The sequence below is a fragment of the Apodemus sylvaticus genome, chromosome 14 (assembly GCF_947179515.1).
Source record: "Apodemus sylvaticus chromosome 14, mApoSyl1.1, whole genome shotgun sequence".
Lineage (NCBI taxonomy): Eukaryota > Metazoa > Chordata > Mammalia > Rodentia > Muridae > Apodemus > Apodemus sylvaticus.
The window spans coordinates 43,128,003-43,136,255 of record NC_067485.1 but is presented as its reverse complement, the minus strand read 5'-3'; positions in this window follow the sequence as shown (position 1 = coordinate 43,136,255).

The window sequence follows — 8,253 nt, the reverse complement described above, 5'->3', positions numbered from 1 at the left end:
GAATTAATAACCCTTTCAAATGTGTTGAATATTGAATGACTCAAAACATATTGCACAGTCCCTGTGTTCAGACTAAGAATTTGAAGGCAATTATTGTTTTCTGTTTACAGTTGGCACAGCTGTGAGGGACATTTTTCTAAATTAAATCATTAAAAGTTGAAAGACTCACTTTTAATTTGGGCCACATCTCCTGCTGGTAGCCTATATAAAGGATGTGGTAGAGGACATTTCTCTCTCTCTCTCTCTCTCTCTCTCTCTCTCCTGCTTGCCTCAGGTCTCTCTGGAATGTCCATCCTTTCACTGACAGTTGAACCTACTTCTTCTGGATTTCAATGTATATTGAAGACCAACTGAGATATTCAGCATCATGTACTGAACAATACTGGATTTTTGGACTTTCTCTTGTTTGATGACCATGATGTGACTAGCTGAGCCACAGCCTATAAGCCACACTAATATGTGTGTGTATGTGTATGCACATTACACATACATCATTCATACATACATACAAACATACATACATACATACTTTATTTCTATTCTGGAAAAGAGGCATGGCGATTAAAAAAATACCATTTTCTTATACAATTAAAAATATACTTTAGATGAATTTTTAAATATATTTTTAGTTTCCTAGAAAATTCAATAACCATGTTTCTCCATTTTTATTCCATAGTTTACAGCTACACCAGAGGCCCCTAACAGAAAGCATGCTTTGTGTGGGTTCACCACGCTGTTAGCTAACATGCTGACCAGTAGATGGCAGTCTTGTATTTTTGGTGGCTGTGGTAACACAGCTTTGGCTTTAATAAAATGTAAATATTTCTTGGACCAAGATCAAATAAAGGTAAAAGTCATCTTGTTCTTACAAAAGATTTTAAACAATTTAAGCCAACAATGTTTGTGGTGTTTTTCTTTGTTGTTGGTTTTTGGTTTTGTTTGAGATTGGGTCTGTTTGTAGACCAAGCCGGCTGTGTGAACTCTCAGAGCTCCACTGGCCTGATTCTGCCCCCAGAGTGCTGGGATTAAAGACATGCACCAACACACTTGGTAATAATATTAATTTTCATTCAGAGCAACAAAATTCTCTCTCTCTCTCTCTCTCTCTCTCTCTCTCTCTCTCTCTCTCTCTCTCTCTCTCTCCTATTAGGTAAGTTCTGATTCCATACCCTAGGCTCTCCTGACATTCACTATGTAACCCAGGCTGGTTGCAAATTTATGGAAATCCTCCTGCCTCAGCTTCCCAATCCAGCCAGATATTTAAAGTGGGCATCAGTGAGAAATGGTCAAGGAGAGTATGGGCTACTGGTCTACAGTCCTGCTAACTAATACCTTCTCTGTATCTGTCTTCCTCGCTTCCCCGGTCCAAGCCTAAGGGCCATGGACATTGGACCATAACCCTGTATCTACAATGAATGCAAGTGTTAGGATGGGGTAGAGGAGCAGAGAGTGTCCAGAGACAGTTCTTTTGACAGCATCCATGGCTTTCATTTTTTGATCTGGGTGTGGTGAATCTCTGGTGTGAAGCTAGCTGTATCCACAGCCATAGATGTGGAAAGAATCCACCTATAGAGTCCTTTTGAACTTGGTTTCAGTAACCCTTTGGCTACCTGCTTGACCCAGACAACACCGTTGGACAAGGGGAAACTGGTGGTGGAATCGAGGTCATCTAAGTATCTCAGAGTGCCCAATTAATAGACTTTATGGAGGACTGGAGTGCCCATCGTGACTTGAGAAAGGAATGGTTAGAGACTTCTACCAACTGCAGGTCTCTGAGACTGGGAAGCAGGAGGGAAGTCTTCCAAACATAATCTTATAGGGGGATAAATCCCTTCCTATATGGGATGTAGTTGGCTGAAGCAAAACAAACAAATAAATAAATACATTTTAAAAAAGAAAGAAAAATCAAAAGGGGGAGCGGCATACCTACATATCAACCATCCTTCCCTGGACTCAAAGAGTTTTTTGTTTTGTCCTGTTTGTTCTTTTTACTTGGACAGAATTCTGAAGTCTGTATGTACAATGAAGTTTTTTATTTATATCTAAAGCTTTAGCTTTTAATTGAGAGATTTTAATGTAAAAGCCAGGCCATGGGCTGGAGAGGTGGCTCAATGGGTAAGAGCACTAACTGCTCTTCCGAAGGTCCTGAGTTCAAATCCCAGCAACCACATGGTGGCTCACAACCATCCGTAATGAGATCTGACACCCTCTTCTGGTATCTGAAGACAGCTAAGTGTACTTAGATATATAAATAAATAATTTAAAAAAGAAAAAAGAAAGAAAGAAAGAAAGAAAGAAAGAAAGAAAGAAAGAAAGAAAGAAAGAAAGAAAGAAAGAAAGAAAGGCCATTGTCAAACCCGATTGCTTAGGGAAAGGCCAAATCAGGGGACCAGTTCCTGGAAGAGGTTTTTAAGCTACTATTTGAACAGGTTTAGTCTGGGTGGGAACATAGAAAAGATATTATAAAAACTAGCAAGTCCTTTCATCCTCTCTCAGGAGAGCAGGTCTTGGTGAAGTCAGTGTACCTGTGGTTTGCCAGGATGCTGGTTCCTCAGTTAGCCTCCTTACTGAGAAAGGGTTCCCTATTTTGGGCTCATTTGAGCACAAACATAGCATCTAGCTGAGATTCACATTAAGCTATCCAGTCTAGGTATAGCATACCTTAGTCTGAGCAACTAAAAAAGTTTTGTGGACTCCAAATGAGCAGGCTGGTGAAGGTCCTTTACCAGAGTCCTGTTTGTTGTTTCCTCTATCAACCTGTGGTATTTCTTTACCATGGAGTCTCAGTCAAGACTGCAACACTGGATCTGATACAACAAAAAGAATATTAATAGGCCCCACTGGTCTTAGGGCCAGGTTAGCAGTTCAACAATGGAGAATAGCAATTTGGAGGGGAAGTCAAATCGTCTCTAGGAGAGCCAAGATTTTTCAAATGTCCTTTTCGCCAACAATGAGCATTCCTCTTTCTCTATAGATATACCATGGCCTGTCCTGTAGTAAAAGCACACCAACTGAGTGTCCGTGTCTGTAGTGGTGGACTTTCCTTTTCCCCATCCGAGAGCCTAGGTCAGATCACTGGTTTCTGTTCTCAGAGCTGAAGTACCTGGCTTGGGCCCAAATAATTTTGGTTAAAGTAACTATTTCGGCTCTCATGTACTGATTTTTTTTTCATCTTTTATCTTGTGACAGTCATGGACAAGCACCTATGTCATCAAGCAAGAGGGTAGCTTAACTGATGGTGGCAGGTTTCTCAAATCAGACTCAGGGATGAGCTAGAAGCCTGGAAGATGTCACACAGTCACTAGACATTCAGAATTCCCATGTTCTTCAGGGGAGGGCCTCGACCCTCAACTGTCATGGGGTTCTGTGAGTATATCTTGTCCCAGACTTAACTTTCTTTCATTCATTATACTAGCAGTATCTGCCACAGCTCTTGGACAAGTGGGCCTTCCCATGGCTACAGGATCCCCTTTGGCTTTTGTTTCACAGGCAAACAGATGGAAAGATTTTGGAAGTTCTATGGCTGGAGCTCAAATGCCTTTGTTTAGTCTCAGTCCAGATTAGGGACATAGATTCCCCCACCCCTGTACTGGTATATGGATACCTTTGCTATTTTCCCAAACTCTGGTATGCAGAGGCAGCATTATTCATCTGCACTTATGTACTCTTGATCTTTGGAATTGGGATCTCATAGGAATCCTACTCAGAGTATGTCTTTCACCTCTCCTCAGCTGGTAGCCAAAATAGGTAGCCTTCTACAAAACTGGACTTTCTTAGGTGACTTTTTTATTGCCCAAAGTCTGCAACTCTTGCAACAGTCTCTTGAAGCAAAGGAAGTCTGTGTTTAGTAACTTTAAACCTGTTCCAAGGATGTTACCCTCTGTAACCTCTCACTGGATTTGTCCATTTAAAAGCAAAGACAGGTTGGCTCACCTCTACCAATAGAAGACTGAAGGATGCATCTTCCAGGTCCAAGACAGTGTACACCTCTTTCTCTGGAAGAACCAGACTCATAAGAATCAGCTCTCTCCAGTTCATAGACAAGGGAGGCATATTCCAGGGTGATTGACAGGATTATCAGGATGTCTGTCTCTTTAACCTAGGCAATATAGACTGCAATTCCCCCCTTTTGTTAACAAGGTCATTGAATATTGTTTAATTTGGATGAAAGTAGCTGAACTGTTTCGTTGAACAATTATAGGAGCTTGGTGTTGGGTGTGTCCTGGGCAGGGGGTGGGGGATTCTTTTTGACAGAGGGTGAGACAGCAAAATTTTGCTGGCTATCTTTGTCTCATCATCAGAGAAGGTGATGGTGGGTCCCAGTTTATGCAAAAGGTCTTGTCCCAATCAGTTTTCTGTTGTTAAACATCCTTTGAGCTAAGAGCAACTGGGACCTACTTACATCTTCTATTTTTTTTTTTTTTAACGTTTATAACTTTCCCCCCTAATGCATGGGGCTAACTGGGTGACAAAAGAGGTCTTTTTAGTTTTTTAAAAGGTACCTAGTGAGCGTTGTTTAGGGACTTCTTGGTCAGTGTAGGACAGAAGGGAATATCGTTTCTGCCCAGGCTGCATTGCTTGGCAATGATCTCTGTGCCCAGCACATGGGCAGCTTTTGAATGGTGGGTTTTGAGGTTTCCAATTGTATGGACCATTGGTTTTTAAAGCGATACACATCATAAAAGAGGAAGGAATGAAACTTTCTCTTTTACTTTGGGATTAGCCCAGGGGATCTTCTCCCCTTCCCTAGGGTTGCTTAGAGCAGGTGAGGAGTGGAAGAAAAGCTCACCTGGGGCAACTATTTCCTCTCCTCCTGTGCGCTCCACGTAAATGGCAGAGGGGCCCAGATGAGAGGCCCAGCTGTTCCTCACCTCCACGTAGGGACCAACCCTCCCTGTGAGAAGGAGTCCAGTAACAAAACAAGCTCCCAGAGTGGGTCAGGACAGGTGGAGGGTTTTTTGATTTCTCTGGCAACTTGATAGAGCCCAAAGATTCAGGTACCCAACAGGACGGGGCACGAGTTTTAAGGCAGTAGAGAGAGGGTCTCACACCAGAGCAAGCCACCAGAAAGTTTGACCAAGGTTTAGGGTATGTCTTCCCTCCCCAAATTATCCAATCCAGAAAATCCTTCACAGGCGTGGCCACCTGCTTGGGTTTTAATTGACTTCAGAAGCAATCAACCTGAGGCCCAAGATGAGCCATCACGATGCTCATTCAGAGGACCCCGGGTTCAGTTTCTAGAAGCTGTGAGGCAGCTCGTAAGCATCAGAAACTCCAGTTTCAGGGGATCCAATGCCCTCTCCGTACCTCCTGCACACACATGTGTGCATGCACTCATAATGGCCCACACGTACACACTAAACAAATAAATAAATCTTTAAAAAAATAAATAAAAGTGAGATAAATGTTTTTGTCTCCAAAAACAAGGTGGATGACATCCTGAAGAACAGAACCTGAGGCTGACCTCTGGCCTTCCTACTTATGATCATATATAAAGGCCTGCACTGCTTGCCAGAGTTTTGCCCCAGCGGGGTTCCAGACTGGAAAGAGGATGTATAGAATAGGAGAAAAAAGACCTAGACAAAGAAGCGGAGCTCACACTCTGGCAGTGAGACAACTCAGGCCACCTTTATTTATACGTCTGTTTGTTTTTCACAACTGGAAAGGTTTGTATTCATTTTCTCATTTCCTCATGTACAGTCTCTTTTAAGAACTTCCTACCTTTAACACTAATGTGAATACTGCACTTTCCCCCTTCCCTTTCCCCTCAATCTCTGCAGTTTCCTGCTACCCCATGGACTGTTTAGAAAGAGGAAACAGCTTCATCAAGTAGTCAACGTCTAACCCAGCACATTAGTATGTAACTGAGTGACGATGATTGGTAGCAATTGCGGTTACAGTGTGGAGATGACATACAGACAACATACCCAGGAAATTCTGACTTAATTATTAGCATCTAGCATCTCCCTAAATCCTAATCAGGACATCTCTTTTAATTTCAAGAGCTCTCAGCAAATTAGTAAACTGAGTCAGTTCTTAGGTCTTGGAACCAACAATCCAGCAAGACCTTTCTAACCTTTTCATAATCATCTAGCTGTTGTTTAGAACAAGTCAGTGGACAGATTATTGTCAGAACTAAGTTCTCACTGGAAGAAAACATCCCAGTGTTAGCTGATGTACCCAGTCCAGAGCCTTGTGTTGACTCAGCCAAATCATCATCATTAACAAACAGAGAAGTAGTGATCTACTTCACTCTCAGGATCCTCAGAGAAAAACAAGAATGCATCATAGGCCAAGCTTTCTTTTTCTGATTCTGGGGAAATATCTGTCACAGCCAAAGTGAAAATAAGTGCAAATGTGAGGCAAAAGTGAACCAAGCATTCCCTCAGGAAAGGCCACAAGATTCTGCAGGTCCTTGCCCTGTGGGGAGCCAGCTTCTCAGGCCTCCCCATAAGGAGATCCAGCTGCATTACACTCAGTCACCGTTCCCAGAAGAGGCTTGGTTATTGCCAGTGCACATATACCTGTAAACACACACACACACACACACACACACACACACACACACACACACGCACACACAAACGGGAGGGGGGGGGGGGCGGGGAGGGGGGAAGGGGGTGGAGGGGTGATCCAGACCACAAGAGCCTTTTGTTTGTGGACTGTTCAGGAGAAAAAAAACCTTCATGACGTTCTTTCAGTAGTTGCTGAATACAAGGGTATACTCACTAAATGGAGACACATTCCATCTTTTGAGGTCATGAACAAATATGAAAACATTTTTTCCAAGTACCATGGCCACTTAATAGTCTGAGGATTTTTTTTAACAGTTAAGTAGGCTCACTCAAATGTAAATTTTACCTCTCTGTAGGAATTTGGAGTGAATTTTGAAAGGGAGAAGAGAGAAACTTGTGAAAGGGGATCCATGTGTATACCAGGCTTCTCCAAAGGTACACTTAGAGCTATCTGTAGTTAAAGCTGACATCAGACTGAAAAACAAAAAGTAAGCAAGAGTCATCTGAACATTCATGCAGGAGTGGGACAGGACCAGTTTGATGTTTTTAGGTCATTTAATCTGGTGGTCATGTAGAGGCAAAAGCACTTTAGGATTGCAGATCCTTCCTTTGAACCACTTGTTCCGACTTCTGATCGACTTAATCTCTTTCAGAGATTAAGGAAGAACTCAACAGATAACCTGCAGAATAAGGAAGAGACACCAACCCCATAAGTCAGGACATAAACCAGAGACATCTGGAAGAGTTCAAATCAGGGAGAGAGAGTGTTAGGATTTTGCAGCAGATGAGTATCTTGGCAGACCAGGGCTAAGGAACGTTACAAAGATCATACCATGCCATGGGTCTCGCTCAAGAGATTTGTTGGGATTGAGAAGCACCTCTCAGTGGGAGGCAGAGACACAAGGAGCACAAGAGAGATGGAGGCAAAGACGGAGAGCAGGGTGTGATACCGAGGGCTTTATAAAGGGTATGCAACAGGGGGAATGTGTTGCATTTGGCTGCAGGTGATGATGTGGCTGCAGGTGCCCAGTCACTGAAGGGAGGTTCAGGGAGTGCCTGGTTCTAAGAGAAAGCAGAAGACTAAACAGGAACAGCAGATCGGGCTGGGCCATGAGAGGGCATGGGGGTCAAGAGAGGATGACCAACAGAGTACCAAGAGGACACGACCTAAATGGCAGGGTTGTATAGCAATGAGAAGCTGGGGGGGGGGGGAGGAAAGTCTGTGAGCTGGAGAAGTTTAGGATAACTGGGCAGAGTGAGTCCCAGGCACTGAGTGAGCCTGGAGCACGGCTTGGGCTTTGGCATGCTAATACGCACCACAGGTAGCCATTTCCCCCTTCTGAGGATGTCAAGGGTGCTCCTTTGATGGAAGAAAATGGGTGACAGAACTGTGCGAGTAGAGTTCTCTTTGGACCTGACACCAGCCTATCATTAAATGATAGTCCTTCTGTCCTCCGGACTCCTCTGCCTTCTATCTGTGGTCTGCCTTTGTTTCTACCCCACGAGGCCAGGGCAGTCTTGTTGTAGTTTTTAGTTTTCAGTTATAAATACATAGACAAACTAAGAGAAAACACACACACACACACACAAAACCTCATAGCACCACTTTCTGAGTTCCTTAGATGTTTGATTTTTAGTTTTCTATAACAGGTTCCAGGTTACAAATAGAAGTTTTAAAAAGGCCAAAGAGAAAAAAAATAATATTAGAAGCTTAACCTGCCAAAGAGCCTCTTAGAAT